This window comes from Galeopterus variegatus, unplaced genomic scaffold (assembly GCF_000696425.1).
Source record: "Galeopterus variegatus unplaced genomic scaffold, G_variegatus-3.0.2 Scaffold1456, whole genome shotgun sequence".
In the NCBI taxonomy this organism is placed as follows: Eukaryota; Metazoa; Chordata; class Mammalia; order Dermoptera; family Cynocephalidae; genus Galeopterus; species Galeopterus variegatus.
Window position 1 is genome coordinate 560513 of NW_007727567.1, and position 12940 is coordinate 573452.

At 38.4% G+C, this 12940-nt stretch overlaps 1 pseudogene; it reads right to left on the minus strand.

The window, feature by feature from the left end:
- Positions 1–11497, minus strand: part of LOC103593988 — a 76289-nt pseudogene extending 64792 nt beyond the window's left edge.
- Positions 11498–12940: the final 1443 nt, after the last annotated feature.

Below are 12940 nucleotides of genomic sequence, written 5' to 3' on the forward strand. Positions count from 1 at the left end.
AACAAAAACATACCTTGGAGAAAAGACTACCTCCTCAATAAGCGGTGCTGAGAAAACTGGATATCCATATGCAGAATGAAACTAGACTTATACCTCCCATGATATACCAAAATGAACTCAAAATTGATTAAAGACTAAAGTATAAGACCTGAAACTGTAAAACTACTAAGGAAAAATATAGGGGAAACACTTTAGGAACTAGGACTGGGCACAGACTTTATGAACAGGGCTCCAAAGCACAAGCAACAAAAGAAAAAGTAAACAAATGGAACTATATCAAACTAAAAAGCTTCTGCACAGCAAAAGAAACAATCAACAGAGTAAAATGACAACCTACAGAGTGGGAGAAAAATATCTGCAAACTATATATCCGAGAAGGGATTAAAATCCAGAATATACACAGAACTAAAGCAATTACACAGTAAAAAACCAAATAATCAGATTAAAAAATGGGCAAAGGAGCTGAACAGACATTTTTCTAAGGAAGACATGCAAATGGCCAACAGGAACTTAAAAAAATGCTCAGCATCACTAATCATCAGGGAAAGGAAGATTAAAACCACATTGAGATATTACCTCACCCCAGTTAGACTGGCTAGGACCAAAAAGACAGAGAATAACAAATGCTGGTGAGGATGTGAAGAGAAGGGAATGCTCCTTCACTGTAGGTGGGACTGTAAATCAGTACAACCACTATGGAAAACGTATGGAGTTTTCTCAAACAACAACAGATAGATTTACAGTAAGATCCATCAATCTCACTTCGAGGTATATACTCAGAGGAATGGAAATCCTCATGTCGAAGGGATACCGGTACTCCCATGATCATGCAGCTCTATTTACAATAGCTAACATATGGAACCAACCTAAATGACTGGACAAGGAAAATGTGGTATATATACACCATGGAATTCTACTCTGCCATAAAAATGAATGAAATTCTACCATTTGCAGCAACATGGATGAGCTTGGAGAAAATTATGTTGAGTGAAATAAACCAGGCACAGAAGGAAAAATACCACATATCCTTACTCATAAGTGTGAGTTAAGAGAGAAAGAAGGAAGGAGAGAAAGAACATAGTGGTGTGTTGGGCTTGTAGAGGAAGAGAGCATACCTAGGGTTGCAGTGTGGAATAGGGAGAGGGAAGGGGGAAGTTGGTTGGGGATTAATTGGGTGGGAGCATGAGGAATAACCACAATTTATGGTTATGTGCAGGCTGATAGTATAGATCTGGCCATCGCATCTTGGATGCAAGTAGTGATGGCCAGACTTGTACCCCATGAACATACATAAACTAAACTAAACTAAACTAAACTAAACTAAATAAAATAAAATAAAATTAAATTAAATTAAATAAATAAAATAAAATTATATTTTTTATGGAGGTAGACAAGTTGAAAGCATAATATATATGGAAAAATAAAGACACAAGAATATCTAAAAAATACTTAAATAGAAGAGAGGAGACTATCTCCACAAGATATTAAAATATACTGCAAATCTTTTAATAATTTTTAAATTTAAAATTAAAACAGGGTGGTATTGATGCATAAGAAGACAGAACAACAGCATAGGAAAGAAGTTCAGAAATGAACCAACCGTCAGATACTCTTCATTCCTGTTCATGGACATCAGAGCTTTGGGTTCTTTAGCCTCTGGGTTCCAGTACTTACACCTGAGGAACTTCTGGGCTCTCAAGGCCTTTGGCCCTGAACTGAGAATTACACCATTCACTTCCCTGGTTCTGAAGCTTTTGGACATGGATTAAGCCATATCACCAGAATCCTAGGGTCTCCAGTTTTCAGACGGCCTATTGTGGGACTTGTCAGCCTTCTTAATTACATATTTTTAAAATTACCTCCATCATTGTTCCAGGAAAGTGTCAGAGTGTAAGTATGTTTTTGGTTTAAAGTCTATTTTAGAAAATAGTGATGGGAGTGTCTGTGAAAGAGTGCAGGAATGTAACAGGAGAGTGGTGAGATCCCTGTGAAGCACAAAAGCCCTGGATGGCAGCAAAGAGAAGAGAGAGAGGTACACAGACTTGGCTGCTATCTCTCCATCACTAGGAATGGCTCAGGAGGGACTTTCCCTTGCAAGGGTAAAAGGTAGGAAGACAGCCCACACCAACCCCTATTCTTACTACAGAGGCCTGCAGTTTCTACTGTAGGAGGATTCCACAGCCCTTGCAAGCCCAGAGCCACATATGGGGAGCTTCCTAGAATACATGCAATGCATTGATCCAGAACAGGAGCATATACTGTATATTCCCTACTCCTACCCTCATGACCCAAGCTGATGCAGTATGGTGCCATATTGAAACCAGAGCCACACTGCACACTGCAGGAGGATTCCCACTCCTGAGGGACAGTGGCCATTGTGCCGCCTCACAGGAGAGGTTACAATGCCCTTATCTCAGTAGCTTGAGGCCTGGACCTAAGAGCAACTCTGACTTCAGTCCTGCATGTCAGGAAAGCCAACCCCAGGTCTGATGAACTGATTCACTCCCATGTCCCCAGCCAGAGATCTAATAGACAGACACCCGCAGCCTCCAGTCAGCTGAGTTCTGGGCACCCAAGTTCTCAACCCAGAAAAGCAGCTCACAGGTGTCTACCCTAACAAACATCCCCCAGGCTGGCAGAACTGAAGTGACTTGTGCTCTCCCAGAGAGGTGGCCAGGTGGTCTTGCCCTCAACAGTCTCACCTAGCAGCCTTTCCTACTGCTCAAGAAGTGGCTCAATGGCCCTTCCTTTGGCAGACTTGCAGCTAAACTACTGAAGGAAGCATGACCTTAGGTCTGGCACTGAGAAGTGGCACAGTAGACTGGCTCCTGGCAGATCTACATTCAGTTAGTTGAGTCAAATGTGCCTGTGTCCATACCTCAGAGCAACAGGCCAGCTGTCATGCCCCTGAGTCTTTGAGCCATCAGATGCACATGCATCCAAGTGAAAAACAGTCTGTTTGATGCACTCCCAGCAGGCCTGCCTCAGATTCCCAGACATACCACACATCCACATGCCAGCTTGAAAATAAATCCAACAACCCCATCCTCAGTGTGCTAGTTCCTGAGAGGACTGAACCACAGTGACTACATACACACTCTAGCCTGAAAACCAACACAGCAAGCTCACACCCAGCAAAGCCATGCCACCATCACCACAATCCTAATAGATTGCCAAGGCACGCATAGACACAGTGAAGGTAGATTACAGTTGAAGAAACTATACAAACTTTATACTACTGCACCCATCCAGAAAAAAGCCATTGTACTCTACTCAGTCAACACTCAAAAACACATTTGCAGGTGAAAGTCCTTCTCCATGCAATCCACTTTACAAAATTTAAAGAGTGACTATTACACCAGATGCACAGATATCAATGCAGGGAAACAAGAAACATAAAAAACAAGGAAATATGGCATGAACAAAGAAACACAGCAATGCTCCAATAACTGATTTTAAAGAATAGAAATTTTCCAGCTTTCGAAAATAGGAATTCACATTAATAATCTTAAGGAAACTCACTGAGATATAAGAGAATATAGAGAAACAATTCAATGAAATCATAAAAACAATTCATGGTCTGAATGAGACATGTAACAGAAGACAGATATCATTAAAATATCAAATCTTGGAATTCGCTGAAAATTTACTGAAAAATTCACTGAATGAAATTTAAAAAAAACATATCCAAGAGTCTGAACAACAGACTAGATCACACAGAAGACAGAATTTCTGATCTTGAAGACAGCTGAAATAACCCAGTGATGGAGTTTGGATGTGTTGTTCCCTCCAAAACTCATGTGGAAATCTGATCTCCAATGTGGAAATTTGATCTCCAATGTGGCAGTGCTGGAAACTGATTGAGTCATGGGGGCGGATCCCTCATGAATGGATTAATGCTCTCCCTGGGGGAGGGGGGATTAATGAGTGAGTTCTTGCTCTATTAGTTCCCGTGAAAGCTCGTTGCTTAAAAAGACCCTGGCACCTCCTCTCTGTCTCTCTCTTGCTTCCTCTCGCCATGTGATCTGCTTTTACCTGCCAGCTGCTGCCACTTTCTGCCATGAGTAGAAGCAGCCTGAGGCCCATGCCAGATGTAGCTGTCCCAGAATCCTAAGCCAAATAAACCTCTTTTCTTTATAAATTACCCAGTCTCAGGTATTTCTGTTATAGCAACACAAAACAGACTAAAACACCCAGGAAGACAAAGAAAAAAATGAACAATATCTACAAGTTTATGGGATACTATTAAGCAAACAAATATTCAAATTATTGGCATTCCAGAAGGAGAAGAAAACAAAACATACTTAATAAGATTAAAACATATTTAGTGAAATAATGCTGAAAACTGTCATAGACTTGGGAAAGATATGAACATACAAATCCATGAAGCTCAAATGTCCCTAAATAGTTTTAACTCAAAATGGTCCTCTCTGAGACACATTGTAGTCAAACTTTCAAAGGCTGAAGACAAAGAGAGAATTGTAAAAACAACAAGAGAAAAGCATCAAGTCACTTATAAGGGAATCCTCATTAGACTACCAGCAGACTTCTCATCAGAAACACTGCAGGCCAGGAGAGAATGGGATGATATATTCAAAGTACTGAAAGAAAAAAACTACCATCCAAGAATATTATACACAGCAAAGCTATCCTTCAGAATGAAGGAGAAATAAAGTCTTTCTCAGACAGGCAAAAATTAAGGGAATTCATCACCACAAGACTGGCCTCATAAGAAATGCTTAGAGGGGAGTTCTACATCTAAAAGAGAAAGAACAACAACAACCATCGTGAAAATACCTGAAAATATAAAATTTACTGGTAGAATATAGATACACTAATTAGAAAGAGAAAGAAATCAAACCTTATCAATACAGAAATCCACCAACTTGCAAGGACAAACAATAAGAGAGAAAGAAAGGAACAAAGGATACACAAAATAATCAGAAAACAACCAACAAAATGACAGCAGTAAGGCATCACATATCAATAATAACCTTGAATGTAAGTGAATTAAATTCCCTGATTAAAAGACCTAGACTGACTGAATGGATTAAAAAAACATGATCCTTCCATATGGTACTTATAAGAAATACACCTTACCTAGAAAGACACAGACTGAAAGTGAAGGAATGAAAAAAGACATTTCATGTAAATGGAAAACAAAAATAATCAGGAGTAGCTATATTTATATCAGATAAAACAGAATTAAAATCAAAATCTGGACTAAGAGATGGGGAAGGGCATTATATATAAAGGGATCAATACAGCAAGAGGATACAAAGATTATAAATATATAGGTACCCAACATCAGAGCACCCAGATATATAATGCAAATATTATCAGATCTAAATGGAGAGATAGATGTTAACACAGTAATAGTTGGGCACTTTTTAAACATCCCACTCTCAGCACTGTACAGATCATTGAGACAAAACATCAACAAAGAAATATCAGATTTAAATAGCTACACCGGCCAGATTGACTTTACAGACATTTACAGAATATTTCATGCAACAGCTGCAGAACATGCATTCTCTTCATCAGCACATGAAACTTACATACCCAGCTACAAAACTAGTCTCAACAAGTTAAAAAAATTCATATCAGGTATTTTTTTGGACCGTAATGGAGTAAAACTAGAAAACCATAATAAGAGGAAATTTTGAAACTACATAAATATGTGGAAATTAAACAACATGCTCTGAGTGGCCAATGGGTCAAAGAGATTAAGAAGGAAATCAAAAAATTTCTTGAAACAAATGACGGAAACACACATACCAAAACCTATGGGATATAGTCAAGACAGTATTAAGAGGAAAGTTTATAGCAATAAATGCCTAACATCAAACAAATAGAAAGATTTCAAATAAACAACCTGATAATGCACCTCAAGTACCTAGAAAAACAAGAAGAAACCAAATCCAGAAGAAGTACAAAAGAAATAAAAATGAGACTAGAAATAAATGAAATTGAGACTACAAATACAATATAAGAGATTGATCAAACAAAAACAACCTGATAATGCACCTCAAGTACCTAGAAAAACAAGAAGAAACCAAATCCAGAAGAAGTAGAAAAGAAATAAAAATGAGACTAGAAATAAATGAAATTGAGACTACAAATACAATATAAGAGATTGATCAAACAAAAAGCTGTTTTTTTGAAAAGGTAAACAAAATTGACAAATCATTAGCCAGAGTAACTAGGAAAAAAAGAGAAAAGACCCAAATAAATAATAAGAGAAATGCAAAAGGAGACATTACAACTGATACCACCAAAATACAAAGGATCATTAGAGACTATTATGAACTACTATAAGCCAATAAATTTTAAAATCTAGAAAAAATGGATAAATTCCTGGACATATGTGACTTACCAAGACTAAACCAAGAAGAAATAGAAACTTTAAACTGACAAGTAACAAGTAACGAGATTGAATCAGTCATAAAGTCTCCCAACAAAGAAAAGCCCAGGACTGGACAGTTTTACTGCTGAATTCTACCAAACATTTTAATAAGAATTAATACCAATTCTTCTTAAACTATTTCAAAAAATTGAAATGGACACAATTCTTCCAAACTCATACTATGAGGTCACCTTTACTCTGATACCAAAACCAGACGAGGACATACAAAAAAGGAAAACTACAGGCCAACATCCCTGTTGAACATAAATGCAAAAATCTTCAATAAAATACTAGAATCCAAACCAAATCCAACAGCACATCAAAAAAGACTATACACCATGATCAAGTGATACTTATCCTAGGGATGCAAGAATGGTTCAACATATGCAAATCAATAAACATAATACATCATATCAACAGAATGAAAGAAAAAAAAATCACCTCAATAAATACAGAAAAAGCATTTGATAAAATTCAACATTCCCTTATTCAACATATGCAAATCAATAAACATAATACATCATATCAACAGAATGAAAGAAAAAAAAATATCACCTCAATAAATACAGAAAAAGCATTTGATAAAATTCAACATTCCCTTGTGATGAAAATTCTAAACAAATTAGGTACAGAAGGAAAGTGTCAATACAATGAAGGGTATATATGACAAACCCATAGCTAACATCATACTGAACAGGGAAAAACTCTAAGCTTTTCCTGTAAAAAATAAGGATGCCCACTCTCACCACTTTTATTCAACATAGTACTGGAAGTTCTAGCCAGAGCAATCAGGCTAGAAAAAGAAATAAAGGGCATCCAAATTAGAAAAGAAGAAATTGAATTGTCCCTATTGCAGATTACATGATTTTATATAGACAGAAACCTAAAGACTGTATGAAAAAACTACTAGACCTGATAAACAAATTTAGTAAATTTGCAGAATCAAAATAAACATACAAAAATTAGTAGCATTTTTATATTTCAACAATGAGCTAGCCAAAGAAGAAATCAAGAAAGCAATTCCATTTACAATAGCAATAAATAAATAAGTAAACAAATAAAATACCTAAGAATAAATTTAACCAAGGAAGTAAAGAATCCCTAAAAGAAAAACTATAAAACAGTGATTAATGAAATTAGAGAAGACACACAAAAAATTGGAAAGACATCCCATGTTCATGGACTGAAAGAATCAATATTGTCAAAATGACCATACTACCCAAAGCCATCTACAGGTTCAATGCAATCCCCATAACTACCAATGACATACTTCACATAAATAAAATAATAATAAAAAGAAATTTAAAAATTTATATGGAACAAAGAAAGACCCTAAATACCAAAACAATCCTGGGCAAAAAGAACAAAGCTGGAGGCATTGTACTACCTGACTTCAAAATATACTACAAAGCTATAGTAACCAAAAAGGCATGGTACTGAATAGACACAGGGACCAATGGGACAGAATTGAGAACCCAGAAACTAATTTATGCATTTACAGCCAATTGATCTTTGACAAAGGTGCTAAGAACATACATTGGGGAAACGATAGCATCTTCAATAAATGGTGCTGGGAAAATTGGATATCCATGTGTAGAAGAATGAAACTAAATCCCTATCTCATACCATATAGAAAAATCAACTCAAAATAGATTACGGACTTAAATGTAAGAACTGAAACTATAAAACTTCTAGAAGAAAACACAAGGGAAACAATTCAGGACATAGGAATGAGCAAAGATTTTATGGCGATGGCTTCTAAAGCACAGGCAACAGAAACAAAAGTAAACAAATGGGATTATATCAAACTGACAAGCTTCTGCACAGCAAAGGAAACAATCAACAGAGCAAAGAGACAACCTGCAGAATGGGAGAATATATTTGCAAATTATGCATCTGACAAGGGATTAATATCCAGAATACACAAAGAACTCAAACAACCCAATAGTAAAATAATAAAAATAATCCAATTAAAAAATGGGTAAATAAGCTGAATAGACATTTCTCAAAAGAAGACATACAAATGGCCAACAGGTATGTAAAGAAAATGCTCAACATCACTAATCATCAGAGAAATGCAAATCAAAACCACAGTGACATATTATCTCACCCCTATTAGAATGGCTATCTTCAAAAAGACAGAATATAACAAATGTTGGCAAGGAGACAGAGAAAGGGGAGCTCATATTTTTATTGGTGAGAATGTAAAACAGTACGGCCACTATTTAAAACAATATGGGTTTCTCAAAAACAAAACAAAACAAAAAACTACAGATGGAACTACCATATGATCCAGCAATCCCACTACTGGGTATATATCCAAAAGAATGGAAATCAGCAAATCTAAGGGATACATGCACTGCCATGTTTATCATGGCTCTATTCACAACAGCATCAGAAAATGTTTCCTGAGACAGTTGATGGCAATTGTGATAGTGGTTAAGAGGACAGGCTGTTATCCAGTCTCTCTAGATTACCCAGGCTCTACCACTTACTAGCTGTAAGACTGTAGGAAAGTTACCTAATTCCTCATGCCTCAGTATCCTCACCAGTCAGAATATGAATACTGCATTGCAAGGATTGAATGAGTTAGTGCTATGAAGCACTTACACAGGAAAATAGCAAGTCCTTAATACCATTAGTTATTGTTCTAAATTTCCTTAATAAAGCTTTTTAAATGGTGAGATTTTCCCATTGCTGTATTCTGTAATGTTTACTGTACTCTTTTATCTGATCCTGTCTGTTTCTCTTATAAACCCTTATGCTGACTAGGCCACAACACTGGTAAATAGTCACTGATCTCTCAGTACACATCCATCCACACATACACATGTACATGCACGTGAACTAGACTCTGCTAAAAAAAAAAAATCTCTTGATGCACAAAGTGGGGGCTTTTCCATATAAACTAGGAGTGATCTTTCTCTAGCCAGCAGGGCTATAGGCAGAGTAAACAATGGTTAAGAGGCCCAGAACACCCTTCTGACCCCAAACATTCATCTAATATCCTGAAATCTCTATTATGTTAGATCCTTTATTGAGGAGATTGATATTTAATTGAGTTAAACAGGAACCTGTTAGAAGAGATTTGTAATCGCTGCAAACACACTGCATGAGTTCCAGTCATAGCTCAGCTCTGCCTTCTGCAGGTTCCTTAACTGTGCTTAAGTTTCATCAACAGTCAAAAATAAAAAATAAAAGCAGACCTTTATCATAGGATTAATAGGATTATATATGTAAAGTGCTTAGAACAAGCATTTCATTAATGCTAAATAAGTATCACCTATTATCATTATTATTATTACATCTCTATACTTTCAACAAATAGTAATTAAGCAACTACATTATGCTAAGCACTATGTTAGGCACTGGGAGTACTACAATGAATTAAATAGTTTATACGTTATTGGAGGAAAGCAACAATAAGCAAACAGATTTTTTTTTTAAAGTGAATCATCACATATACTATGTAGGGAGAAGATGAAGTGGGAGAAAACACAAGGATGAGGAGGTGGTGCAAAGGGGCTTGGGTTTGGTCATCAGAAAAGGCTTCTCTGAGAAGAAAGCACTTGATCTAAGGCCTGAATGAGGAAAAGCAGCCAGTTACCAGAGAGCATCTTATGAACTGCACAGACCACCCAGGCGGTGGTCTCTTTGGGTCGCACATGCAAAATGCGTCCCTCTGTATTTCAGGGAACCAGTCCAAAGTCTCATGTAATTTTTGGGCATGGATCACTGATGTTCCATTGAGGCTGGGAGGGGGAATGTATTTTGGCTGTTGAATAATGTCTTGCAGCTTATAACATGTGGCTTTGATCTATTTGAATGAGAACCTCAGTCTGTTTAGCTGACATTTATACAATCTCTTTGGCACTCAAAAGTTAAATTATCTCCCTTCAAATATTTTTCTTTTAATTTTATAATCAGCCTGTCTTAATATTTTACTATTAAAAAGATTTTCTCTTCTATTCCCTAAATGGACATTTGAGGAAATAATTCCAAAGTTCAAAATCCTTTCATATGGAGATAATATATATGCTCAATTCTTTGGCTGGATTCCTGTGGCTTTGTTTGTTTTTGAATAAATATATGTTTGAATTCCTGGAGCTACATGGTAACATTAATTAACTTGACTGTTATTTCCTATTTTTATTTGGGTCTGTTGGGTGTCTCACAAATAGTTTTGATATATTGAAAATCTGTTGATCCCTGTTCCATCTCCTCCTGGCCATATGAATTTGGATCTCTGAGTCTGTCAGCCAGTCCAACTGTGACTGCTTTAGTTCTAACATTCCAAGCTTTGGGTGGTATCTGAGTACCCTAGGGGCTGGAGGCATAGCATTATTTCCTTTTAGTTGTGATTTCATAAAATAGTGCCGGTTGGGTTTTTTGAGAATCAGAGGCTGAGATGGAGTTAGGAGTACAAAAGGTTTATTGGGGAATAAGACCTGTGAAAGAAAAGAGGAGGAAACAGGATTGGGCTGGGGTGCTGTCAGACCATGACACGGTCCTGACAGTCTCTGCCAGGCAAATTCAGGACTCTGGTCCAACAACTGCCCATTAAAAGAGTCCTGCCTTGGGCAGAAATGGCTATGCCTTGGTACCACCACCAGGTCCAGTCATTGGCTTAGTCTCCCCAAGAAGAAGGTGCCCTCAACTCAGAAGCTGTAGTAGGCTCTGAAAGAGCTAAGCACTGAAGACTGGCAGCTAACCACACTCCTTGCAGCTGGGCAGCACATCCTTCTTTGAAGGGGCAACAAAGTGGCACCTCTCTTGGTCTTCTTCATGCCAAGTTCATCCCTCTGCACTTCGGGAAGCTTGAGTTCTGCAACCTGCCTGTCTGTACACATTAGAGGACGCCTCCTCTTTTCTTCCTAAAGGGAGGCCAGTGAACAAACGACAGCTGCTGCACTGCCCGGGCCTCAGGCCACAGCTGGTACTCACTGCTTTCCTCTCCACTGTCCTTGCGAATTTCTCCTCATCCTTGGCTGCTACCTCTGCTGGTCCTAGGAGCTTACGTGGTGGTGTGACTCGAACACTGTTCCTGAGGGTTCTGAGCTCCTTCTCAGCCAGGGTGGCATCCTCGATCATCATCAGTCACAACAGAGCAAGGAGGAGCATGGATTTCTCCCTGCCTCTGGGGTGTCACAGCAGCTACACCTCCCTCTGCCGACAGGATCTGTTACTCTTGAGAAGACTGCAAATCCCCTTCTTGCCTACCAGTCCCTGGGCACAAGGAGCTCAAGATGCTCAAGCAGCAGCTTAGCTCATAGTTCAACTAGACCCTTGCTGTGTTCATTGACAAGACTGCTCCTCCTTTGGAAATAAGGACCTCTATCACTGCAGCAACCTCTCAGACACAGGAAGCACAAAGTCTCTCCATCGATTTCTAGGAGTGGTGGTCAGTGGGTCTCTTCACCGAACATGCCTTGCATTCTTTCTACTGTGTACCCAGTGACATAAAAACATCTCTGATTCAATGAGTATACGGCATCCTGTAGCATGGTGTCCAATTTTCATCAGGTCCTCCTTCTGGGCTGGTACTTCAGCTGTGCCTACAGTAGGCCTTTTCAATGCTGTCTGAGACTGGCTCCTTCTGTATTATGTATGTGCTATACGACACTTCCAGTGAATTCCATAGTTTTGGGTCCTCTCCCACGTCTCCATCACTGTGAGTGGGCTCTCTCATCACATGCTATTCTGTGTGGGTTTCTGTCCTTCTGGATCAAACATTCTGTAAGCCTCAAGATAGAGGTGTTAGCTGAGGCTTTCAGGCAGAAAAGGTAAACTCATGCCTGAAATATATGTCTACTCCATGGGTAGTAATCTTAACACCACCAGTTGGTCTCCTCAGGAAGTAATGGCATGCAAGGGGCTCCAAATTGGTCTCTGTTGCTAATAGATTAGATGTTTATAGGTGGCAGTAGTTACAATGGCCTTGGTGAGTAGGAGATGGTACTGTTCATTCCACATATGGCTTTCATCTTTGCTTCCATGGTCATGATTCTTCTGTCCATTGTGCCTACTGTTGACAAAGACTTGGCCAAGCCATTTTTTTCAGTTTGGTCATTCCATACATTATCTATAGTGGATGCTTTTTGATGGGCTTTAACATGTAGATTAAAATAATATAATAACAATAATAATTATTCAAACTTTCTGCTCATCCACATACCTCCATTCCCATTATTTTTGTCTCCAACCTTCCAATCTTTCTATTTACAGGCTCCAGACCAGTTGGTCAGGCCATTTGCTACTGATCACGCAGATTACTTCCCTCACTGCTGTCTTTCAAGGTTTCCTCGGAGTAAGGCTATAATGAGTCACTATTAATTTGGGGCTCATACTCACTCATGAAGCTGACCCATTCAAACACCAAACTCTGGCGTTTTCTCCTCCCTTCCTGGCTTTACAATATGACCATTGCAACTGGCCCCACCCACTAGGGCCGTAGGAGAGGCAGGAAAGGAGCACTGGTGCAATCATGGTGGATGGAGGGCAATTCATTTTCTCCTCCCTTCCTGGCTTTACAAT